This window comes from Tachyglossus aculeatus, unplaced genomic scaffold (assembly GCF_015852505.1).
Source record: "Tachyglossus aculeatus isolate mTacAcu1 unplaced genomic scaffold, mTacAcu1.pri scaffold_212_arrow_ctg1, whole genome shotgun sequence".
Taxonomy (NCBI): domain Eukaryota; kingdom Metazoa; phylum Chordata; class Mammalia; order Monotremata; family Tachyglossidae; genus Tachyglossus; species Tachyglossus aculeatus.
In genome coordinates this window covers 66,781-94,003 of record NW_024044928.1, presented here as the reverse complement: position 1 = coordinate 94,003, position 27,223 = coordinate 66,781, and the positions used below count along the sequence as shown (strand labels likewise).

Genomic DNA, 27,223 nt, shown 5'->3' with positions numbered 1-27,223 from the left:
AGGGGTGAATGAGAGAGCGGAGTCAAGGATGACACCAAGGTTGCGGGCTAGTGAGACAGGAAGGATGGTAATGCTGCCCACAGAGATGGAAAAGTCAGGGAGAGGGCAGGGTTTGGGAGGGAAGACAAGGAGTTCAGTCTTGGCCATGTTGAGTTTTAGGTGGTGGGCAGACATCCAGATGGAGATGTCCTGAAGGCAGGAGGAGATGCGAGCCTGGAGAAGGGGGGAGAGAGCAGGGGCAGAGATGTTGATCTGGGTGTCATCAGCATAGAGATGATAGTTGAAGCCGTGGGAGCGAATGAGGTCACCAAGGGAGTGAGTGTAGATCGAGAACAGAAGGGGACCAAGCACTGAACCTTGGGGAACCCCCACAGTAAGGAGATGGGAGGGGGAGGAGGAGCCTCCAAAAGAGACTGAGAATGAAGGACCAGAGAGATAAGATGAGAACCAGGAGAGGACAGAGTCTGTGAAGCCAAGTTCGGATAGCGTGTTGAGGAGAAGGGGGTGGTCCACAGTGTCGAAGGCAACTGAGAGGTCGAGGAGGATTAAGATAGAGTATGAGCCGTGGGATTTGGCAAGCAGGAGGTCATTGGTGACCTTTGAGATGGCAGTTTCCGTGGAATGCAGGGGACGAAAGCCAGACTAGAGGGGGTCGAGGAGAGAGTAGATGTTGAGGAATTCGAGGCAGCGCATGTAGACAACTCGTTCAAGGAGTTTGGAAAGGAATGGTAGGAGGGATATGGGGCGATAACTAGAAGGCGAGGTGGGGTCAAGAGAGGGGTTTTTTTCGGATGGAAGATACATGGGCATGTTTGAAGGCAGAGGGGAAGGAACCAGTGGAGAGTGAGCGGTTGAAGATGGAAGTTAAGGAGGGGAGAAGGGATGGAGCGAAAGATTTCATGAGATGAGAGGGAATGGGGTCAGAAGCACAGGTAGCCGTAGTAGCACTTGAGAGGAGGGAGGAGAGCTCCTCTGAGGATACTGCTGGGAAAGATGGGAGAGTAGCAGAGAGTGTTGAGAGCCGGGGGGTTGGAGAAGGGTGTGGGGTGACTTTGGTGAGGTCGGACCTGATGGATTTACTTTTGTTAATGAAGTAGGAGGCCAGATCGTTGGGGGTGAGGGAAGGAGGAGGGGGAGGAACCGAGGGCCTGAGAAGGGAGTTAAATGTACGGAAGAGCTGGCGGGGATGATGGGCATGGGTGTCAATAAGGGAGGAGAAATAGTTTTGTCTGGCAGATGAGAGGGCTGAGTTAAGACAGGAAAGGATAAATTTGAAGTGAACGAGGTTGGCATGGTGTTTAGGTTTTCACCAGCAGCGTTCGGCAGCTCGAACATAAGAGCAAAGGAGGCGACAGTGGCAGTGATCCAGGGCTGTGGGTTAGTGGTATGAGAGCGGTGAAGAGAAAAGGGAGCTAGTGAGTCTAGCTGAGTGGAAAGCGTAGAGTTGAGAGCAGTAATCTGATCATCATACTGGGTAGAGAGGAGAGGGAGGCGAGTTGGGGTGTGAGGCGCTCAGAAAGGTGGATGGGTTCAAGAGAGTGGAGATCTCTGTGAGGGAGTAATATGGATTTACAGGGGAAAGGAGTGTGAGTGAGGAGGCAGGTGAGAAGATTATGATCAGAGAGAGGGATTTCAGAGTTGGTGAGGGTGGACACAGTGCCGCAATAGAAGATGATGAGGTAGAGAGTATGACCAAGTTGGTGAGTGGGTGAGGTGGGGTGTAGAAAGAGGTTGGCATAGTCAAGGAGAGATAGAAGATGGGCGGTAGAGGAGTCACCAGGGATATCCATGTGGATGTTGAAGTCTCCAAGAATCAGAGTGAGCATGGAAAAGGAGAAATGGAAGGTGAGGAAGGGGACAAAATCGTTAAAGAAGTTGGAGGTGGGGCCGGGCGGGCGGTAGATGATGGCTACAAGAATCTGGAGGGGGTGGTAGAGGTGAATAATGTGGGCTTCAAAGGAAGGGAAGGAAAGGGAAGGGGGAGGAGGGATAGTGCAAAAGCGACATTGGGGGGCGAGAAGGAAACCGACACCTCCTCCTTTCCGGTTAGTCTGGGGGAGTGGGAGAAGAAGAGGCCTCCACTAGAGAGAGCAGCAGAAGAGACCGTATCATTCGGAGACAACCATGTTTCAGTTAGGGCGAGGAGAAGTAGAGAGCTGGAAAGGAATACGTCCAGGATGAAAGGGATCTTACTAAAAACGGAGCGGGGGTTCCTGAGGCCACACTTGGCAGCAGCTGTCGAGGGAGGGGAGGGAGGGGGAAGGGTGTGAGTGGTGGAGACGGTTTGGATAGGGATGAGTTGGCGGGGGCCTAGGCGGGGAGAGTGGGAAGAGGGGTGGCAATGGGAAAGGAGACCTGGAATGGGGTGGGGGCGGGGAGAAGGGGAGGGAGGGGGCTGGGAGGGAGGAGTGGAAGACTGGTGCTGATACAGAGGGATCCTTGGTAGGGGTGAGGGGGAGTGGTTTTGGTGGGGGAGAAGGAGGGAAAAAGCTGGGTGGGAGAGGGGAAGGGGAAGGGGAAGGTGAGGAATGGGAATGGCAGTTGGGAGCAAGGGAATTGAAAGTTCATGGTGAGGTCAGTGAGGTTCATGGTGAGGTGACAGTACAGTGGGAGGTTAACAATTAGAAATCTGTTGCCCAGTTACTCTACCCAGAATGCTGGTGGACCTCTGGACAAAGGACAGAACTATTACTTTCCCTGTTTGTGCTTCTTTGCTGTATACTTTGATTTTTCTAGGTGCTACAGACTGTGTCCTCCTGGAAGTGATAGTATATGATATTTCTGTGTCATAGTAAGCATTTACTATGTTCCAGGCACTGTACTAAGCATAGTTGTAGATACAAACTAATCAGGTCAGACACAATTAATGTCCCATATTGAGCTTTCATCATCATCTTTTTCATTCATTCATTAATTCCTTCATTCAGGCATATTTATTGAGTGCTTACTGTGTGCAGAGCACTGTACTAAGCACTTGGAAAGTACAATTCAGCAAAAAATAGAGACAATCCCTACCCAACAACAGTTTTCAGACATAAGAACTCAGATCCTGAGAAGTGAAATACCCAGCCCAAGGTCACACAAGCAGACGAGTTGCAGAGCTGGGATTAGAACCCAGGTCCTTCAAACTCCCAGGCCCACCCTCCCTCCACTGAGCTATGAGAATGTTCTTGTTATGTGGCCATATGTAAACCCCTGAGTTACCCACCTATCATGAGCTACAAAGTGTGTGTCCGCCTGGTGGCTGCTACATGAAAGGGCCCTTCCAGTCCAGATAGAGTAAATACATTGAGTTTCCACCCAGCCCTTTGTGATTTGAATAAAAGTGACCATTTTTTTCTGTGACTTGCACCAGTACTGAAGCTGACCTATGAGGACACCTTCTCCAATAAGCATCTGCCATAAGATGTTACTATGCTGATTGTAAAGGTTCCTTTCCTGTTGATACTCCTGTACTATGTCAAAATCATCTCTCCTTCTTTCAGGTCATGGGAAAGCACAAAGCCTGGCCCACCTGCTCCTCCCACCTCATTGTCATCACCTTGATCTTTGGATCTACTATTCTCATGTGTTCTCTGGCCATGTCAAGCCACTCAGGTGATGTGGACAAGCTGCTCTCCTTCTCTACTCGTACATTTAACCCGCTGATAGCCAGAAAAAAAACAGGAGGGGACCACAACTCTTAAACTAATACATCAACAAGTGGATTCCTAAGCCAAGCCCCCAAGCCAAAGAAGAATTTTCATTATAGGTCGCAGCATATCAAAGTGCAAAGGGCATGGGTCTTGGAGACAAAGAACCTGGGTTCTAATCTCAGTACTGCACATTTAGTTATTGTGACCTTCTCTGTGCATCTGTAGCACCTGTTCTCTCTCCTCTGACTGTGAGCCCCATGTGAGACTTGATTATTGGTCCAAGCTCTTTCTTTAAGTGTGTTACTTTCCTCGAATCCCTCTTGAATTTCTTTCTTTTGTTCATGAAGCACCTTCTAAAGGGTCAAATTTACCTTCAGTTCTATTTCAGTCTAACAAACGATAACCCCACCAAAAACAGGATATGCACAACCTGGTCTAACTAAACTGAATTGAGAAGCAGTGTGACCTAGTGGAAGAACCATGGACCTGGGAATTAGAAGGACCTGGGTTCTAATCTCAGCTTCACCACTTGTCTAATGTGTGACCTTGGACAATCCACTTCACTTCTCTGTGCCTCAGCTTGTCTCAGTTGTAAAATGGGGATTAAGACTGTGTGTAGGACAGGGACTATGCAAAACCTAATTAGCTCATATCAACCCCGGTGCTTAATATAGTTCCTAGCTCATAGTAAGCACTTGGTACCATTTAAAAAAAGTCTGATTAAAGGAACTGAATAAATGGTAGATCTCTAGATGTTACTATTCAATGACTTATTATTTTTCTTTTGGAATTAGAAGAATACCTTCCATGAGCTCTGTTGGATACAGACAATTACTAGATGTCACTTCACTTACGGTTTTGCTTCAAAAATCAAACCCATAATTGGATTTTCAGACGTGGCCAGCATCTGTTTAAATGCAAATGAGGGAGTATTCCTTATCCAAGTTTTACAGATTCTGAAATCAAATTGGTACCAAGGCACTCAGAAGCTGCCTGGGAACAGTACGTAGCACCCCAAATCCTCCTGTACTCTCCGAAAAGTTCATCCGACTTGTATGGGATGAATCAGCTGATTAGTTAGCAAATTATTTTCTGGTGCAGGTTCGAAGTTCCCTCCACTTCCAAAATAATGTGATTTATCATTCTCTAATGACCGAAGCTAAAATGTGGAGCAATCAGGAAAAACGGCCGGTTCACAATCGGCTGACATCCCTGAAGTCCTAGGCTTCAGACAAGCTCTTATGTGTCTAGTTGAAACTAGCTAATAGCTAGAAAGTGAGATTGATCCCCATTCACTGTGCTTTAAAATCTTGCCATGAAGTAGAGTTGAAAAACAATTTCTCCCAGCTCCTGCACTTCTCTTTGGGTGAAATTCAGGCTTGAGAAGCTGTTTTCATAGTTTCAGTTCACTCAGAGTACCATTTAGAGGTTTTTGCTCCAGGGGAACCTATAAGGTTAATTCAGCTTCTAAAGAAATCAAGGGTAATTCCTTAGACATTGGGAAAATCTGACTCACTCCCCTGAGTCACATGTGAATGCAAAATGGGAGTGATTTCTCATTCTTGGGAAAAAGGTGATGTGGAACTTCACGCCAGATGCAATAGCAGTTCCAGGACAGTGGCATCAAATGTGAATACTAGGGAGAATGTATGGTATCGCCTAGTATGGAGGTTACAGTGGCAAAGATTCATTCATCCCTAGGCTGCACTGGGAGGAAAAGCATATCCACCTCCAGCCCAGGGGGAAAATAGCCTTCCTTGTGTCACCATATTTTGACAATCCATAATTATCTTTGCATTCATAATAATCTCACACCAATCTCAAAAGATAAAAAGCAGGTGAGTCCATAGAGATGAGTGCAATTTGCTGCCCAAGATACAAATCATCATCTCAACCCTGACCTAATAATAACAATAATAATGGTGATAATGAATGTGGTACTTATTAAACACTTACTGTGTGCCAGGCACTATACTAAACACTGGGGTAGATACAAGATCGCTGGGTTGGGCACAATCCCTGTCCCACATATGATTCAAAGTCTCAGTACAGAACTTATGTAGATATTCATAATTTATTCATTTAAATTAAATGTCTGTCTTCCTCTCCAGACTGTGAGCTCATTGTGGGTAGGGAATGCATCTACCAACTCTCTTGTATTGTACACTCCCAAATTCTTAGTGCTCGGCAAACAGTAAATGCTCAATGAATACAACTGATCTTTTGATTGATTTATGAAGAATGAGAGGATTTGAATTTGTCACTATATTCTGCAAATCACTTCATTCAACAGAACTTGTCTAGTTTGTTATGTAACATAATTTAAGATCATTCTTTCCTACAAGTTCCAGTCCAACGTGTCTTTTCTATTAGTTGACAATCCTGAGCTTCCGCACTGTCCTCCCACTAGTTTTCTGGAGTTCACAACCACAGTAGTGGAAATGGTATTGATAAAAAAACCCAGTAAGCTCCTCTCTAGAATTATGTATATATCTACAGTTTATTTATATTAATGTCTGTCTCCTCCTCTAGACTCTAATCTCATTGTGGGCAGGGAATGTGTCTGTTGTGTTGCTAAATGGTACACTCCCAAGTGCGTATTACAGTGCTCTACACACTGTAAGTACTCAATAAACACATTTGTTTGAATAGACTACAAGCGCTTTGTGGGAAGGGAACACAACTACCAACTCTGTTGTATTGTACTCTCCCAAGTACTTAATTCTGTGCTCAGCGCAAAGTAAGCACCCAATAAATTAGATTGATCAATTGATTGAGCACCTACCAGAGGCAACACACTGCATACTTAGTACAGAGTTCTGCCCACAGTAAACAATAAATACCACTGATTTATTGATCAGTTGATTGAAGTTCTGAGATATAGAAGCATACTCCCTGCCACAAGGATCTTACCATTTGTGTTTCTTGAGGAATTATAGACATATGAATCTCCTTCAAGGAAACTGAAGGAAGATATTCAACTATAGTAAAAATAGTAGTCACATATAATATATAATACTTAGACTTGCTGAAATAAGGACTTTGGTTTTCTTTTAGCAGTGAGGAGTTAGAATGAATAAGTTAGAGCTCGCAAGGAGACAAATGGTTCCACCATAGTAATTGATAATAATTGTGGCATTTGTAAGCACTTACTCTGTGACAAGCACTGAACTAAGGTCCGGGGGAAATAGAAGATAAACAGGTCCCACATGAGACTCACAGTCTACGTAAGAGGGCTAACAGATATTGAATCCTGATTTTGCATGCATTTGAAGAAATTGAGTCACAGAGAAGTTCAGTGACCTGCCCAAGGTCACACAGAAGACAAATCAAGTAAACACTAGTCAAGAACACTCCTTAGGATAGAATGGAGCATGGAGGAAAAACACTTATGAAGTGATTTTCTACATAGATTCCTAATTGTTCTTGCCTGGAATTGGCAGGAGGCTTGGCAAAGCCCAGGAAAGAAAAGGCATGAGCGATTGGTTCAGATAGGGGTTTGTGGTTGTTGACAATGTATGGCTGGATCTGAGGGCTAGCATCAGATTTGGGAGGAATGGGGTTGGGATTTTAAGTGTTGCAGACACAGGTTGCTTGTTGAACTTGGATGATTTTGTTGCACTATTATTCAGGGAAAAAGAGATTAGATGACCATTCCTTGGAAAGTGTTAATATTATCCTAAAAGGTTTTGATACCCTATATACTTTTAAAAGGGAAAAGTACATGCTTATGTGTATTTTGATCCCCTTTTCTGTAAAATGTGCAAGGTGTAAGAACAACCCTGTTTCTGGCACCCTTGTACTAAAATAATAGGATTTTTAGTGGTGTCATTACACATTGGTCTCTAGCAGGTCCCTGTTTGCTCAAGGGAGTGGATTTCTGCCTGAGATCACACTTTTTGTGCATACTGCTTGTTTGTAATGTGACTAGGCCTCAGCCCTTCTTTCTTCTTCTCATTCTCCCTTCTGCATCACCATAACTTGCTCTCCTTATTCATTCCCCCTCCCAGTCTCACAACACCTATGCCCGTACCTGTAATTTATGCACTTATATTATTGTCTGTCTCCCTCTCTAGACTGTAAGCTTGTCGTGGGCAGGGAATATGCCCGTTTATTGTTATTTTGTATTCTCCCAAACATGTAGTGCAGTGCTCTGCACACAGCACGCTCTCGATAAATATGATTGAATGAATGAAAGGGAAGACCCATTTTGAAATGATGATCTCTTTCTTGAATGACTTTTGTCACATGCTAATTGTCCTTGCAGCAGATTTTTATGAGTCAATGTGGTTGGTTCTCAGATGGACCTGAAGAAGGTTCTTCTGGCACACTGAGCAGCCAATATCAAAAGAAGCTATGAGATTCAGAGACCCACTTGGATTAAGTGTAATTCCCAGGAGGGTGCAGGATGGGTTTGCTCACCACAGGAATTCTAACTTTCCCGAAGTTAACCCAATCAAAGATATCTGTAGCACTACCCAGATGATGAAAATATTCATGGCAGGTTGCTGCCTTCTCATATTTTGGTGTCTGTCAGTTCCAGAGGAACAAAAACGCCCCTCTGTAGTAGGTCAAGGAATTTCTTCACAGTAATGACTAATAGTATATGTTAAGCGCTTACTATATGCTAAGGACTGTTAAGTGCTGAGCTGGATGCAAGATGTTTGGGGGCTCACAGTCTAAAGGAGGAGGAAAAACAGGTATTGAATTCCCAATTTACAGATGAGGAAAATGAGGTGCAGAGATGTGAAGTGACTTTCCCAAGGTCACACAGCAGACCGGTGACAAAAGAGTGATTAAAACCCACATCCTCTGACACCCAGGCCCATGCATGTCTTAGTGCATATAGCATGGGCCTGGGAGTCATGAAGGACTTAGGTTCTAGACCTGGCTCTGCCATTTGTCTGCTGTGTGACCTTGAGTAAGTCGCTTTTCTTCTCTGGACCTCAGTTCCCTGATCTGTAAAATGGGATTAAGACTGTGAGCTCCATACGGGACAGGGATTGTGTCTAACCTGATTAACCTATATCTACTCTAGTGCTTAGAACAGAGCTTGGCAAATAGTAAGCGCCTAACAAATACCATAAATAAAAAAGATTCTATGAGGATCAAACCAGGATGTCCACAAATCAGTTGAGCAATGCAGATTGTAGCTGGGCTGAGTTAGTCCAGTCAAACATTACCCAGAATGCCCAGATTTACAGAGGATTAACGGGATTCAAGTTATAAAGAAATTTGGAGTGCATTTGTAGATGAGGCTTTTTCCTTCTGCAGGAGCCTCTGAGTGGCATTTACATTTGCTCTTACAGAAAGGAAAAGTCATAGAATCATGGCTGGAGAACAGATACAGGGTCCACCTAGTTTAACCTCCAGCCTCGAGGCCAAAGTGTACCTTAACCAGCCAACATAAACAATAGATTATCCTTCCTTGGCAACCTATATTAGTATTCCACAGGACCTACTTTCAAATTTGACCTCAATGGGTATCTACTTTACTATGAACCTCTTCTGAAAATCATCTGTGCTTAGAAGCAGCATGGCTTAGTGGAAAGAGCATGGGCCTGGGAGTCAGAGGTTGTGGGTTCTAATCCCAGCTCCATCACTTGTTAGCTGTGTGACTTTGGGCAAGTTATTTAACTTCCCTGTGCCTCAGTTACCTCATCTGAAAAATTCATTCATTCAATCTTACTTATTGAGCACTTACTGTGTGCAGAGCATGGTACTAAGCCGTTGGGAAGTACAAGTTGGCAACTTATAGAGACGGTCCCTACCCAACAACAGGCTCACATTCATTCATTCATTCAATCATATTTATTGAGCGCTTACTGTGTGCAGAGCACTGTACTAAGCGCTTGGGAAGTAAAAGTTGGCAACATATAGAGATGGTCCCTACCCAACAGCGGGGTCACACGCTAGAAGCGGGAGACAGACAACAAAACAAAACATGTAGACAGGTGTCAAAATCGTCAGAACAAATAGGATTATAGCTATATGCACATCATTAACAAAATAAATAGAATAGTAAATATGTACAGGTAAAATAAATAGAGTAAAAAATTTGTACAAATATATACAAGTTCTGTGGGGAGGGGAAGGAGGTAGGGCGGGGCAATGGGGAGGAGAAAAAGAAAAAGGATGCTCAGTCTGGGAAGGCCTCCTGGAGCTTTGAAGGGAGGAAGAGAGCTAGCTAGGCGGTTGTGTGGAGGGAGGACATTACAGGCCAGGTGAAGGTTGTGGGCCTGGGGTCAACAGCGGGACAAGTGAGAATGAGGCACAGTGAGGTTAGTGGCAGAGGAGCAGAGGGTGTGGTCTGGGCTGTAGAAGGAGAGAAGGGAGGTGAGGTAGGAGGGGGTGAGGTGATGGAGAGCCTTGAAGCCGAGAGTAAGGAGTTTAGTAAATGGAGATTAAGACTGAGCCCGATGTGGGACAACCTGATTACCTTGTATCTCCAGCAGCACTTAAAACAGTGCTTGGCACATTAGTAAGTGCTTAACAAATACCATTATTATTATTATATAGCATGGGCCCGGGAATCAGCAGGACGTGGGTTCTAATCATGACTCTGCCACATGTATGCTATGTTACCTTGGATAAGTCATAACTTCTCTGGGCCTCAACTACCTCATCTGTAAAATGGGGATTAAGAGTGTGAGGCCCATGAGGGGTACAGACTGTGTCCAACCTAATTAATTTGTATCTAGCCCAACACTAAGTACAGTGTTTGGCACATAGTAAGCACTTAACAAGTACCATAATTATGAATTATTATTATTATTATCGGAGATGGAGGGGCTGGAGGAGGGGTGCCAATAAGAATTGTGGTTTGCTAAGTGCTTACTACGATTATTATCATTATTATTCCTAATGTGGTCAAGACCCAGCTAGCCAGAAAGCCCTAGGCCCCAAGAATTCTTTCTCCTCTCTCCATGAAGTCTACATCAGCCTCCAGCCCAGTTAATGTCTTATGTAACTGCTGGGTCTTTGTTTGTTAGTAACTAGGATCCACGTTAGGGGCATTGTACTCTCTCCAGTGCTTAGTACAGTGCTCTGCACATAGTAAGTGCTCAATAAATGCAATTGAATGAATGAATAAAGGAAGGAAGGAAGGAAGGGGAGTTGCTATTTTTTTTTTGCTAGTCATTCTGTGTGAGCCACCAGTGATTCCGGGAATGGTGGGGGTCAGAAAGAATCCTTTTAATGGAGTTCTCAGGATGAGTTTCCAAATCTACACAGCTTGATGCCAAAGCACAAATATTGTTCTTGGCTCACGTGAGACTGTACTAAGCACTAGGAAAGCACAATTCAGCAATAGAGACAATCCCTGCTCACAACGGGCTCACGGTCTAGAAGGAGTGAGACAGTGAGACAAGTAAACAGACATCGACAGCATCAATATGTTCACTCATCAAACAAGTAAACAGGCATTAATATAAATAAATAGAATTATACATAAGTGAATATGTACATAAATGCTGTGGGGTGGGGAGTTGGGGCAGAGCAAAGAGAATGAGTCAGGGTGATGGGAAGGGGAGGGGGAGTAGAGGAAAAGGGGGGCTTAGTCTGGGAAGACCTCTTGGAGGAGGTGAGCCTTCAGTAGGACTTTGAAGGGGGTAAGTGTGATTGGTGGATTTGAGGAGGGAGGGCGTTCCAGGCCAGGCATAGGACATGGGCCATGGGTCGACGGTGGGACCCCGTTGCCAACTCCCCGTTGCCAACTCCCCGTTGCGGAGTGTATAGAATGGGATGTAGAAGGAAAGAAGGGAGGTGACATAAAAGGGGGCAAGGTGACAGACAGCTTTGAAGTCAATAGTGAGGAGTTTTTCAGTACAGAAGTGGCAGAGCCAGGATTAGAACACAGATCCATCTGACTCCCAGGCCTGTGCTCTGTTCCCTAGGCTACATTGCTTCTCAGTGCTTGGAACTTGGAAGGCACTTCACAATTACCACAGTTATCATTATTGTTGCATACATAAACTGCACACGGACACCCCCCCACCCCGGCACAAAACAATATGGTGAGAACCTATCCATGCACACTAGTGAGGTTGAAATGACTGAGGTTCAACCAATGATTGATTCCACATTGGAAGCATATGAAGAAGTGCCACTCTCACTGTCTTTATCAACCATAGAGCCTTCTTAAAATCTATGCTCAGAGGTTTACCCAGGGTCTGAACAACTCCTGTTCAGGTTACTAGCTGATACTCCAAAGAAATTATATTCTCTTACGTATGTTTATACAGAGAGAGATAAATCACTGACCACAATTTTGTGATTTAATTATTCATGGACTGGAGAACGCACTCAGAATTAAAAATTGGCACCCTACACATATCTTGTATCTGCTTGGAATTACTGATCATGCTCTTGCTTGCCATCTTTTGGCTAGAGTGAGAAATCGCTGCCTGAGCTGAAAAAAAGGATATAATAATAATAATGATAATATTTAAGTATTTATTATGTGCTAATCACTGTTCTAAGTGCTGGGGTGGATACAAGCAAATTAGACTGGAAACTGTCCCTGTCCCACATGGGGCTCACAGTCTTAATCTCCATTTTACAGAGGAGGGAACAGAGGCATAGAGAAGTTAAGTAATTTTCCCAAGGTAACAGGACAGATAAATGGAGGAGAGAAGCTGATGCAGTTGGATGAGGTCAGGCTGTAACTGATGCCCCATCATCTCAAAATGGAATTCAGCAACTCAAGCCATGGGATTCTTATTAATACTGGAGGAATGTCTGGGTGATAACTGTGGAATTTGTTAAGCACTTACTAGATGCCAAGCACTGTACTAAGCACTGGGGTAGATAATTGAGTTTCACATAGGGATCACAGTCTAAGTAGAAGGGAGATCAGGTATTGAATCCCCACGTTGTAGGTGAGGGAACTAAAGCACAGTGAAGTGAAGTGCCCAAAGTCACACAGCAGGCAAGGGCAAAGATGAGATTAGACTGCCCTTCTAGATTGTAAACATTGTAGTCTGTAACTTCTCTTTAAAGTAGGGGTTAAGACTGTGAGTCCCATGTAAATATGGACTGTGTCCAACCTGATTAGCTTGTATCTACCCCAGCGTTTAGTAGAATGCCTGGGACATAGTAACCATTTCACAAATAGCATAAAAAATAAAAGCCACAGTTGACACTTCAGGAGTGTTCCAAGAGGCTTCTTTGCCTACCTGGAATTAATAGATACCCATTCTTTTCTGTACATTACTCAGGATATACAGTATTACATAGTGCTGTCTTAGGAGAAGCAGCACGGTCTGGTGGATAAAGCATGGGCCTAAGAGACAGAAGGACCTGGGTTCTAATCCCACCACTTCTTTGCTAGTTGACCTTTGGCAAGTCAATTCACTTCTCTGTGCCTCAGTTACCTCATATGTAAAATGGGGATTAAGACTGGAGGCCCCATGTGGGACTTGGACTGCTTTCAACATGATTAACTGGTGTCTATCTCAGTGCTTAGAACAGTGCCTGGCACATAGTAAGAGCTTAACAAATACCAGGAAAAAAAAGGAACATTTAATGGAAAACTTCAGAATCTTAGAATATTCCTCCCTCACTTCAGAGTCATCGTGTTTCCTCCTCAGATCCCTGTAACGATGGACACCACTTTGGAGTTGGAGGGAGCCTCTGAGTGTAATCAATCAATCCATCAGTAGTGTTTATTCAGAGCTTACTCTGTGCAGAGGAATTGAGTTAGTCGTCAACAATCCTTGCCTTCAAGTAACTTATAGTCTTGGTTAAAAAAATACATATAAATGAGATGAAAAGGTCTCTGGTGTTGTATCTATTCTGGGAAGGGGCGAGACTAGGTAAAAATAGAACCATCTGGTATTAAACTGGATGACTGGCCTGCTTTCCTAAAGTGGTAACCGTGTAATCCAAAGAACAGATGATTGTGTCCCTTCTTGACAGTGCCTCTGAGAGAATGGCAAAAAGCCATGAAACTACAGTCAATCAGTCAATCAGTGGTATTCATTAAGCGCTTATTATGTGCAGAGCACTGTACTAAGCACTTGGGAAAGTACAATAAAACAGAGTCTGTAGACATATTCTCTGCCCATAACACGGTTAGAGTGTATCCATTAGTAATAATTACGGTACTTGTTAAGCACTTAACTATGTGCCAGGCACTAATTATTGCAGGGTGTCTGACCACTCTCCCTGAGATTGGATGGGGCCGGGAGGAGGTGGGGGGGCTGGATGTGCTTTTAAGGAGATTTTTCCAAGAATGCAACCACCCAGGACTCAGAACAGGATGAGGAGGGTGTGTTGCTTGTGAGGATTTCAGAGAGGAGAAACAGTTAAATGATTTCAGTGGGGGGAATTGCCACTTTTAATCTTTCTATGTGTGATTATACTGCCACTATCAGGCAATTCTGTTTCATTGCCTCACCTTGAGGCTGGATGAGCAGGGATAGCAGGAAAACACTTTCCAATTAATCAATCAATCAATGGCATTCATTAAGCGCTTATTATGTACATATCCTCTGGCCCTGGCCCTGAGGCTGTTGGTGGAGATGAAACCAGAGACCTCGTGTTGCTCATTTTTTTCCTTTTTATTTAAAAATTACTGTGAAAATAAAAATAATAATAGTAATGACAACAATAATTATAATGTTAGTGGTATTTGTTAAGTGCTTACTGTGTGCCAGGCACTGTATTAAGGTCCTGGGGCAGGTGGAGGAGATGAAACCAGAGGCCTCATGTTGTTTTCTTTCCCTTTTTATTTAAAAATAACTGAAAAACGAATAATAATAATAATAATGATAGTGGTATTTGTTAAGCGCTTCCTGTGTGCCAGGAACTGTACCCCATGGGGGGTCAAAGTCTCATTCACCATTTTACAGATGAAGTAACTGAGGTTAAGAGAAGTGAAGTGATTTGCCCAAGGTCACACAGCAGACAAGTGGTGGATCTGGGGTTAGAACTCATGACCTTCTGACCTTCAGGCCCAGTGCTCTATTCACCATGCTGTGCTGATTCTATGGGCCAGTAGCAGTCTAGGGCCAGATCCCCTCCACCCACGCCTCTTCCCCCGACCTCCATCAAGACGGGGGAGTTCTGTATCCACTGCTCAGTCTGGAGGGGCTGTACTTGTGCCTCCACTGAGGCTGCATGAATATGCGTGGGAGCAGTGCAGCAGTCTGGCAACAGATTGTATCATATGACTGGCAGGGAGAGGTGGCACCATGTTGGGTTTTAATTCAATCCCTTCTAATAGGGCTTCACAGAATTACTAGGGTACCCAGACAGATTCATCATCCAGACAAATGCCTCATATAAATAGTACCTCCCATTACAGAGCCCAGGTTTGAGTAGCATTGACCTAATGGAAAGAGCATGGACTTGGGAGTCTGAGGACCTGGGTTCTAATTCTGCTTCTGATGTTTGTCTACACTATGACCTTGGGCAAGTCACCTAACTACTCCAGAGTATAAGCTCGTTATGGGCAGGAAATGTGTCTGTTCATTGTTATAGTTTACTCTCCCAAGTACTTGGTATAGTGCTCGGCACACGGTATATGTTCAATAAATACCACTGAATAAGTGAATGCATACTCTGTATCTCAGTTTCCTCATCTGTAAAATGGAGATTAAATACCTGTTTTCTCCTCAATTTGTTAACTGCTTTTGGGACAATGACTGTGTTGGATATGGTAATCTTGTATCTACCACTGTGCTTAGTACTGTGTTTGGCACATAGTAAGTGCTTAACAAATACCATAATCATCAATCAACGGTATTTATTGAGGGCTTATTGGATGCAGAGCACAGCACTAAGGGACTGGGAAAGCACGATATTATAGAGTTGGTAAAAAGATAATTATATTATCATCATAATTTATAACTAATAATTAGATCAGAAATTATGATATTATTAGTATTATGTTGTATTTTGTTAATCAATTAAGTCTGGTTCTCTTATTGGTGGTTTGGAGGCCATTGGTGTCCTGACAAATGTTTCTCCTGTTCCATGAGGTTTCTTCCCCATGTTCAAGATTTCCTTTACTCAAGTTTTTTTTTCTCTCTGCTCTACATTTCTGGTGCAGAATCTATCTTAAGAAAACTAAGAATCGAAAAAAGAGGGAGCAAATGATTATAGAGCATTCTCAATCAGTCATTCAATCAACCAGTGGTATTTAGTCATTCATTCAATCTTATTTATTGAGGACGTACTGTGTGCATAGCACTGTACTAAGCACTTGGAAAGTACAATTCGGCAACAAATTGTACCATCCCCACCCAACAATGAGCTCACAGTCTAGAACATGTTATTGAGCACTTACTGCATGCAGGACACTGTACTAAGCACTTAGGAAAGTACGGTACAATAGAGTTGGTAGACAAAATACCTGTCCTCAGTGAAATAGTGCATCTCGTTGGCCATCTCAGCAGTTGTATATTTGCAGCTCCTAATTGATGGCATTTATATCTTTATTGGTTCACTTACCCATCTCTTATTACTCTTATGACCAGTTTGGTCTTTGTTTTTCTGCCCTTTTCTACCACATGTAAACAACTTGTGTTTGCACAGCTTTCCTGTTTGACTATGATTGGAGGGTTGGAATCACATACCTTACCTTCCTGGTACTCTCTCCAGTCCCAAGTACAATGCCAGCTGACAATATGCTAATCATTAAGTTATGAAAGACACCATCTCTCTTCGCACACCCCTTGTCCACCTCACCATGCCCACCCTACTTTCTCACTGCAGAAATGTCTCACCATGATCTTTAGACTTTGCTATTTGCACTGGGGACAGTGAGCTCCCATCCATTCTTGTGAGGGTGGATGAAAAGCCTACTGCATGACCAACTTTCTTCACTGTCTGCTCATAAAGACACATGATGTACTAAGATGGTTGTTTCAGTCATTGCTTGTCTGTTTTTTGAACCTACCTCTTGGGATCCCAATGTGGGTATAGCTTTTGTTCGAGAAGAAACAACCTCTCTCCTGAGTACTTTACCTTTTCATTTACCCATACAGGAACTGATCTGGTATCCACACTCCTCACATATCTTAGCATTCATTCATTTAATCATTTTTATGGATCATTTACTTTACTAAGTGCTTGGGAGAGCACAGTATAACAATAAACAGACACATTCCCTGCCCACAGTGAGCTTACTTTATCGGGGCAACCTTTGTGTTTTGGGGAGGTTTTTTGGTATTTGGTAAGCACTTACTATGTGCCAGTACTAAGCACTAGGGTAGATACAAGCCAATTAGTTTGGACACAGTCCATGTCTCATATGGGGCACCCAGTCTTAATCCCCATTTGATAGATGAGGCAACTGAGGCCTAGAGAAGGGAAGTGACTTGCCCAAGGTCACACAGCAGACAAGTGGCGAAGACAGGAGTAGAATACAGCTCCTTCTGACTCCCAGGCCTGTGCTTTATCCCCTGAGCCTTGCTGCTTCCCAGTATTTGTCACACTACCTCAATGTTGATGAGTGGCTGCATACTTTGTTGTTGATAATCACGGTCTCGCCATTTGATGTTGAGTCGGTTTTGTAGTTGATGTTGGGAGGTTGTTTAGTAAATCCAATTGGTCTTCTGGGGTAGGTACAGATCTCATATCTGTACAGAAAGTCGAACACCCCAACCAGTGGGACCTTCAGCTTGGTGTGGTCTGCCAATCTTCTGAAAGTCAATTTGAGCTTTTCCAATTATTTTTCTATTTAGTATTCCTGCAAATAATAATAATAATAGCATTTATTAAGTGCAAAGTACTATTCTAAACGCTGGGGAGGTTACAAGGTGATCGGGTTGTTCCACGGGGGCTCACAGTCTTCATCCCCATTTTACAGATGAGGTAACTGAGACCCAGAGAAGTTAAGTGACTTGCCCAAAGTCACACAGCTGACAATTGGCGGAGCTGGGATTTGAACCCATGACCTCTGACTACAAAGCCTGGGCTCTTTCCACTGAGCCACGCTGCTTCTCTGTCCTCCTCTCCCATCATCTCTCTCCTTCACACTGGAGATAGTTTGGGGGTCTTACAAAACTGTGTTAGGGGATGAAGAATAGGAAGAGGGGGTGACGCCTCTTGTCGGAATGATTGTTGGAGGATGTGCACAGGTCCCTGTTGCTCCTTAACCCTTAGAGGGGGATAGTTGACCCACATCAGTCATGGGCTAGACTTGAAATTGATGAAAGTCACAGCTCTCCCAGGGAGTTTGTGTAAGGAAAATTACTTATTTTTAAAAAAGCAAGTCACTTAACTTCTCTAATCCCTTGTCTGCAAAATGGGAATCCATTATCTGTTTTTCTCTCCTACTTAGACTGTGAGCTCCGTGTGGGACCTTCCCCCTAATTTCTAGACTCTAAGCTCGTTGCGGGCAGTGAATGTGTGTGTTTATTGTTGTAATGTACTCTCCCACAGTAAGCCCTGAATACACTAAGTGCTCAATAAATACGATTGAATGAATGAATGAATGAATGAATGAATGAAAAACAATAATTGTGCTACTTGTTTGCATGTCAGGCGCTGTATTAAGCTCTGTGATACATACATATTGTGTTCGACCCAATCCCTGCCCCATGTGGGGTTCACAGTCTCCATTTTCCATTTTACACATGAGGTAACTGAGGCACAGAGAAGTGAAGTGACTTGCCAAAGGTCACACAGCAGACAAGTGAGGGAGCAATGAGGTAACTGAGGCACAGAGAAGTAAGTGATTTGTGAGGGTCACACAGCAGACAAGTGGTGGAGTCGATATTGAAACCCATGATCTTCTGACTTCCAGGTCTGTGCATTATCTACTGTGCCATGCTGATGACCTGATTACCTTGTATCTACCCTAATGCTTAGTACAATGTTTGACACATATAAGCACTTAACAAATACCACAATTATTATTATCAATAATAATGCTGATAATGATAATAATAATAAAATAGGTCATTTGAGAAGCACTCAAAATTCCAGTACCAGAAAGGTCATGGTAACTTTTTTTATTCATCACATGGAAACGTTCTGGGTTTGTGATTTTTCAGGGACCTGGATCCAAAGTACTGAATCCCCTGAGAAAAATGTCTCTCAAAATAGGCGGTTTAGGAGCCAGGGGAGGAGAAAGGCGCTCTATTTTATCATTAATTGGTCAATCCCAGGCTTCAGAAGACCTGGAATAAATTTTCTCCTTCCACTTGAAGACAGTTAAAGCAAGGAAAGACCCGTCTCCTTTCTGCCTTCTAAGTTGGTCCAGAGCTTCAGGAGTTTGGTTATTTCCCTCAAAATAATCTAAGTGGACAAAATGAAGAACCTTCCTAGAGGTGAGTTTTCAGAACTTTTGATCTACTTATTGACCATTTTTTTGAGAGCCATTAAAATGTGACTTTTCAGCTGAGATAAAAAAGAATAAATCCATCAAAATAATTATGCTTGATCTATTTGATTGAGGGACCAGTCAAATACAGTTTATGTTTATGGTCACCCTTCCCACAATCAATCAATCAATCATATTTATTAAGTGCTTACTGTGTGCAGAGCACTGTACTAAGCGCTTGGGAAGTACAAGTTGGCAACATATAGAGACAGTCCCTACCCAACAGTGGGCTCACAGTCTAGAAGGGGGAGACAGAGAAAAAAACCAAACATACTAACAAAATAAAATAAATAGACTAGATATGTACAAGTAAAATAAATAAATAAATAAATAAATAGAGTAATAAATATGTACAAACATATATACATATATACAGGTGCAGTGGGGAAGGGAAGGAGGTAAGATGGGGCAATGGAGAGGGGGGCGAGAGGGAGAGGAAGGAAGGGGCTCAGTCTGGGAAGGCCTCCTGGAGGAGGTGAGCTCTCATTAGGGCCTTAAAGGGAGGAAGAGAGCTAGCTTGGCGGAAGGGCAGAGGGAGGGCATTCCTGGCCCGGGGGATGATGTGGGACGGGGGTCGACGGCGGGACAGGTGAGAACGAGGCACGGTGAGGAGATTAATGGCAGAGGAGCGGAGGGTGCGGGCTAAACTGTAGAAGGAGAGAAGGGAGGTGAGGTAGGAGGGGGCGAGGTGATGGACAGCCTTGAAGCCCAGGGTGAGGAGTTTCTGCCTGATGCACAGATTGATTGGTAGCCACTGGAGATTTTTGAGGAGGGGAGTAACATGCCCAGAGCGTTTCTGGACAAAGACAATCCGGGCAGCATCATGAAGTATGGATTGAAGAGGGGAGAGGCACGAGGATGGGAGATCAGAGAGAAGGCTGATTCAGTATTCCAGACGGGATAGGATGAGAGCTTGAACGACCAGGGTAGCGGTTTGGATGGAGAGGAAAGGGTGGATCTTGGCAATGTTGTGGAGCTGAGACCGGCAGGTTTTGGTGATGGCTTGGATGTGAGGGGTGAAAGAGAGAGTGGAGTCGAGGATGACACCAGGGTTGCGGGCTTTTGAGACGGGAAGGATGGTAGTGCCGTCAACAGTGATGGGAAAGTCAGGGAGAGGGCAGGGTTTGGGAGGGAACACAAGGAGTTCAGTCTTGGACATGCTGAGTTTTAGGTGGCGGGCAAACATCCAGATGGAAATGTCCTGAAGGCAGGAGGAGATGCGAGGCTGGAGAGTGGGGGAGAGAGCAGGGGCAGAGATGTAGATCTGGGTGTCATCAGCGTAGAGATGATAGTTGAAGCCGTGGGAGCGAATGAGGTCACCAAGGGAGTGATTGTAGATTGAGAACAGAAGGGGACCAAGCACTGAATCTTGGGGAACCCCCACAGTAAGGGGATGGGAGAGGGAGGAGGAGCCTGCAAAAGAGACTGAGAATGAACGACCGTAGAGCTAAGAGGAGAACCAGGAGAGGACAGAGTCTGTGAAGCCAAGGTCAGATAGTGTGTTCAGGAGAAGGGTGTGGTCCACAGTGTCGAAGGCAGCTGAGAGGTCGAGGAGGATTAGGTTAGAGTATGAGCCTTTGGATTTGGCAAGCAGGTGGTCATTGGCGACCTTTGAGAGGGCAGTTTCCATTGAATGTAGGGGACGGAAGCCAGACTGGAGGGGGTCGAGGAGAGAGTTGGTGTTGAGGAATTCAAGGCAGCGCCTGTAGACAACTCGATCAAGGATTTTGGAAAGGAATGGTAGGAGGGATATGGGGCGATAAATACAAAGTGAGGTGGGGTCAAGAGAGGGATTTTTGTAGGATGGGAGAGACATGGGCATGTTTGAAGGCAGAGGGGAAGGAATCAGTGGAGAGTGAGCGTTTGAAGATGGAAGTTAAGGAGGGGAGAAGGGATGGAGCGAATGATTTCAAGAGATGAGAGGGAATGGGCTCAGAAGCACAGGTGGTCGGAGTAGCACTTGAAAGGAGGGAGGAGAGCTCCTCTGGGGATACTGCTGGGAAGGATGGGAGAGTAGCAGAGAGTGTTGAGAGCCGGGGGGTTGGAGAAGCGTGGGGGGAGTGACTTTGGTGAGGTCGGACCTGATGGATTTAATTTTGTTAATGAAGTAGGAGGCCAGATTGTTGAGGGTGAGGAAAGGAGGAGGGGGAGGAACCGGGGGCCTGAGAAGGGAGTTGAATGTACGGAATGAGTTTATAGTCTAGAGGGACATCCCATGTATCATCTGTCTGAGTCTATCCAATCTAATAATGTTTTTCTGGAGAGATGCCAGATTCCTTCCCGTGCTCCCTCATTCCAGGGCCTTTGCCTTCCCTTCCCAGAATCCTGTGATAGTGGGCACTGGCTCTCTAGCCAGAAAACTAATCAAAATTGAGAAGCAGCGATAAAGCACAGGCCTGGGAGTAAGAAGGTCATGAGTCATGGCTCATCCACTTGTCTTCTGTGTGGCCTCGGATAAATAATAATAATAATAATAATAATAATAATAATAATAATAATAATAATATAATATTTGTTAAGCATGTACTATGTGCAAAGCACTGTTCTAAGCTCTGGGGGCGATACAAGGTCATCAGATTGTCCCACGTGGGGCTTACAGTCTTCATCCCCATTTGACAGATAAGGGAACTGAGACCCAGAGAAGTGAAGTGACTTGCCAAAATCACACAGCCAACAAGTGGTGGAACCGGGATAAGAACCCAGGACCTCTGACTCCCAAGCCTGGGCTCTCTCCACTGAGACACGCTACTTCTTTGCTTCTCTGTACTTCAGTTATCTCATCTGTGAAATGGGGATTAATAATGTGAGCCCCACGTGGGACAGGGACTGTGTCCAACCCTATTTACTTGTATTCACCCTAGCCCTTAGTACAGTGTCTGGTACGTAGTAAGCACTTAACAAATACCGCAATTATTATTATTATTGTTATTAATAAAATTTCCTGGACATAAAGGCATGCTCTTTGTGGGCAGCGGACATGTCTGCCACCCTTGTTGTATTGTACTCTCCCAAGCACTTAGTACAGTGCTCTGCACAATGTAAGCACTCAACAAATACCTCCAATTGGTTGATTTATATGGCGTCACATCCATTCAAGATAATGGACAGAAACAGACCAGATTAAAAACCAGATTGCCTGGCAAAAACTGGATAAATGGACACCTTAGTGCTGGTGTTGTGGGGTTTGATTTGTTTTTGTTTTCTTCCTCCCTACAAAGCCCTACTAAGAGCTCACTTCCTCCAGGAGGCCTTTCCAGACTGAGTCCCCTCCTTCCTTTCCCCCTCCTCCCCCTCTCCATCCCCCAGCCTTACCTCCTTCCCCTCCCCACAGCACCTGTATATACGTATATATGTTTGTACATGTTTATTACTCTATTTATTTATTTATTTATTTTACTTGTACATATTCACTATTCTATTCATTTTATTTTGTTAATATGTTTTGTTTTGTTGTCTGTCTCCCCCTTCTAGACTGTGAGCCTACTTTTGGGTAGGGACCGTCTCTATATGTTGCCAACCTGTACTTCCCAAGTGCTCTGCACGCACTAAGTGCTCAATAAATATGATTGAATGAATGTTTGGTTTCGTTTATGGCATTTGTTAAGCACTCACCGTGCGCTCGGAACTGTACTAAACATTGGAGTATTTACAAGCTAATCCTATTGGACACAGTCCAAGAGCCACATGGGACTCATAGTCTTAATTCCCATTTTACAGATAAGATAACCAAAGCATAGAGAAATTGAGAGGTGCCCAACGTCACATAGCAGGCAAGTGGTAAACAACAATTCCATGTTTCCCTTTCCCCACCCCTTTCATGATTTTATCCATTTCTATCAGGTCCTCTGTCACCCTTCCTATTTCCATATTGGAAAATCCTAATATCTTCTTCCCACAGGGACTTTCCAGAATCACAGAAGGGAGTTAGAAATTACAGACACATGGGGGGCTGAGATGGACAAATTCAGAGAGGGAACATCACAAGAATTGAAATGGAAAAAGGCAAGGGCTTGCTGCTTTCTTCCATGCCTCCCTCCCTGCTCCTTCCCTTTCCCCCTGGGGTTTGGCAATTTTGTAAAATCCTTATCAACCCTTCTCTTCTATTCACCCTCCTTTCCCTTCCTCTCTGAACTTGTCAAGGGAATTGCATCAAGCTATCACAGCTGAAAATGATTGCTAGCTGCAGATGTGTTTTGCTTGCATAGAGAAGCTACAACAACTTCCTCCTTGTGGTGTTTTGTTGTTTAGAAGAAAATTAATATAAATTAAAGAATACGAATGCCTCTAGGAAAAGTTAATATTAGCATTTCACACATTTTCATATGTTTTTTAGACTCATGTCTGGCTAGATAATATGCGACTGTCGAACTTGAGATACTTCTTAAAATTCAAGCAGCATTCACCTAAATGTGATTCAGTATGTTTTCTGCTGCAACTGAGGAACTTCGTTTCTTACTCTGTAGCTGAAGAACAGGGAAATAATTGTTTAAAGACAAATGGAAAATCAAGGTGAAGAAAGCAATTTATGTAACACTTGTCAGAGGACTTTGGTTGCAAATGATATACTCAAGGTGTTATTATCTCTATTACACACAGGAAAAAAAGATAACGCTGAAATTCTACTGCTGCTTTTGAAAATTATTTCTAATATCTGAAGTGGTAATTTAAAAGAACCAGAAGTTCTTTTTTCTTTAAATAAGTGAACAAAAATTATAACAAATGATTATCTAATCCCCAGAGAAAACTTGTAGCCATATCCAGGTTACAGGTATTGAATCCTCACTTTCCAGTTGAGAAAACTGAAGCAAGGAGGAGTCAAGTAACTTGTCCAATGTCATACTGCAGGCAAGTTGGAGAGCCGGGATTAGAACCTAGGTCATCTGATGATACCAGGTCATATTGCTTCAATAAATCAAAGAATATCAATCAATATATACCAATCAATAAGTTGGTAACATGGGAATTTGCTCCCACAAGAAATTGTATAGTTTGAAAATGTAAAGTTTCAAGAGTGGTTTTGTTTTAACCACTGACCACCCCAACACACCTTTAACCCAGTTTCTCTCAGGGCCTGGGAGAATGACACCATCTTAGAATTGATTGGGGAATTGGCTTTCCTTTGATGTAAATCTCACGTTCGTTCAGTCCACCACCCTGCCCCATGAGAACCCCTGCAGAAACAAGCAGTAACTATGGTGATCCAGGAGTGAACCAATACAAAAGAAATGAAAGCCCCGTTAGAAGAATTTGGCTAATAACCACTTTCCCACCCAAAGAATTGAGTAAAATATTGTGTACCCGATTTTAGTGTGATTTGAGATCATTTGAAATCTCTAGCAAGCAGTATTTTCATTTCCTGAAGAGGGTCTATGTGATTTTTAAACAGGAAAAATAAAGGAATTTAATGCTAGACATGCAAACATACATATTTCCATTTACTCCTGAATTAACAGCAGGTTCCATTTTGTTTCTCTAGATACATTGCAGTATTTATATGGCTGAAGGGAGTCGAACCAGAATAACAGAGTTAATTTTTCTGGGGCTAACGAATTATCCCCAGTGGCAAATCATTCTCTTTATGATCTTTTTATGTTATTATCTTGTCACCTTGGTAGAAAACCTGGGGATGATCACACAGATCAGAGTATATTCCCATCTTCAAAGCCCCATGTACTTTTTCCTCAGCCACCTGGCTTCTGTGGACACCTGTTTCTCCTCCATTGTTGCCCCAGTGATGCTGACTGATTTCTTCAAGAAGAAAGTAACCATCTCCTTCCTGGGATGTGCAGCCCAGTTGTGGTTCTTTGGCCTCTTTATGTCTACTGAATGTTTCCTGTTCTCTGCCATGGCCTTTGATCAATATGTTGTGATCCAAAACCCACTTCTCTCTACGGTGTTCATGTTCCCAGAGATGATGTCACCTTACGTGCTGGGCTTTCTGAGCACCTTGACCCACGCAATGTCGACGTTTCACTTACCCTTCTGCGGCCCAAATATCATCAACCACTATTTCTGCGATAATGCTCCACTCTTAGCCCTAGCCTGTGCCGACCTCCATGCCAGTAGGTGGCTCCTATTCATCTTGACTGGCGCCGTAGGAGTATCTAGTGGCCTGGCCAATTCTGGTCTCCTACGTTTACATCTTCACTGCCATCTCGAGTATTCGCTCTGCCGCCGGGAGACGGCAAGCCTTCTCGACCTGTTCCTCCCACCTGACCACTCTTGCCATCTTGTATGGGACCCTCTTCTTTATCTACATTCGACCCGGTGCGAGCACTGTATGTGAATAATGTGGTGTCTATCTTCTACACAGCTGTCATCCCCATGTGGAATCTCCTGATCTATAGCTTGAGAAACAAAGAGGTGAAAGATGCCCTCTGTTGGACTTTACAAAGAAGATGGTTCTCTACAGGTAAGAGAGCTATGTTTGTTTCAATTCTTTCAGGAGGAAATTTTCTGAACATACAGAGGGGCTGAGGTTCTTTTCTAACTGGTGCTTGTGGCAGTCCACCACCTTTAATAATAATAATAACAATAATGGTATTTGTTAAGCACTTACTATGTGCCAAGCACTGTTCTAATCTCTGGGGTAGGTACAAAGTAATCAGGTTGTCCCACGTGGGGTTGACAGCCTTAATCCCCATTTTACACATGAGGTAACTGAGGCACAGAGATGTTTAGTGACTTGCCCAAGGTCACACATCAGACATGTGGTGGAACCGAGATTAGAACCCACATCCTTTGACTCCTAAGCCCATGCTCTTTCCACTAAGCCACATTGCTTTTCTAGACTGTCAGCGTGTTGTGGGCAGGGAATGTGTCTGTTATATAGTTGTGCTGTACTCTCTCAAGAGCTTAGTACAGTGTCCCATAAACAGTAAACACTCAGTAAATATGAGTGATTGATTGATTGATTGATTGACTGTAAGCTCCTTGACATGTAAGGGAACATGTCTACCAACTCTGTTGTATTGAACTCTCCCACGTGCTTAGTAATACAGTGCTCAGCACACAGTAAGTACTTAATAAATACCATTAATTGATTGACTGCAGGGATCTACCAATACCAGTGCAGTACAATAACAGTATAGACCGATATCCTCAGGCTGTGGGCCCTACGTCCAACCTGTTTACCTTGTATCTACCCCTGTCTTTAGTACAGTGCCTGGAACATAGTAAGCACTTAACAAATACCAGAGAAGTCCTAATAGGAACAGGCCTCCTAATACAATAATAATAATAATAATAATAATAATAATAATAATAATAATGCTAGTAATAACAATAACAATAATAATAATAATAATAATAATAATAATAATGATAACGTACATGTTAAGCACTTACTATGTGTCAAGCACTGTTCTAAGCACTGGGGTAGAAACAAAATAATCAGGTTGGACACAGTCTACGGAGGCTTGTAGTTTAAGTAGGAAGGAGTGGGGTTTAACCTCCATTTTGCAGTTGAGGAAACTGAGGGACAGAGTGACTTGCCCAAGGTCATACAGCAGATCAGTAGCAGAGTCTGGATTAGAATCTAGGTCATCTGACTCCAAGGTACATGTTCTGTCCACTAGGTGATACTGCTTCACACATTCTTCAATCAATGGTATCTACTAAGTTCTTATTGTGTGCTGAGTACTGTACTAAGCACCTTGGAAAGTAGCAAAATAATCAATATCTGTTATCATCAGATAAATACAAAGTCACATAAAGAAATTACATAAACAGTCACATAACCAAAAAATTTGTAAGAGGGAATTGCTAGAAATCACATTAATATTTTCATAGGTTTCACAGAACCTCAAATCACTGAGGCTTGAGGTTATTTAGAGAATGTGTCCCAGGATATGAAGCTGAAGGAGAGGGAGGCAGCTTCAGAGGCAACAGAGTAAATTTCTGAAGAGGGATGTCGGAATGGTACAGAGCAAGGAATTCAGATCGGGCAAAATAAATAACAAATTTTTCTGTTCCATCAACTCAAGAAATCCATCTGGTGCCTGGTGGATCTAGGCTGTAAAGATGCTTTGTTGGGATTAGGTTATGGTTGATCAGCAGCAGATGTATAAGAGAATGAAGGTCAACAGTGAGAAACAGTAAAACTGAGAACAATCTTCCAATCAATTAATCAATCAATCAATCGTTTTTATTGAGTGCTTACTGTGTGCAGAGCATTGTACTAAGCGCTTGGGAAGTACAAGATGGCAACATATAGAGACAGTCCGTACCCAACAGTGGGCTCACAGTCTAGAAG

General features: G+C 43.5%; 1 pseudogene; it reads left to right on the top strand.

Annotated features, from left to right (window-relative positions):
* The first annotated feature begins 24,595 nt into the window (after positions 1-24,595).
* LOC119923656 lies at positions 24,596-26,792 on the top strand (annotated as a pseudogene).
* Positions 26,793-27,223: the final 431 nt, after the last annotated feature.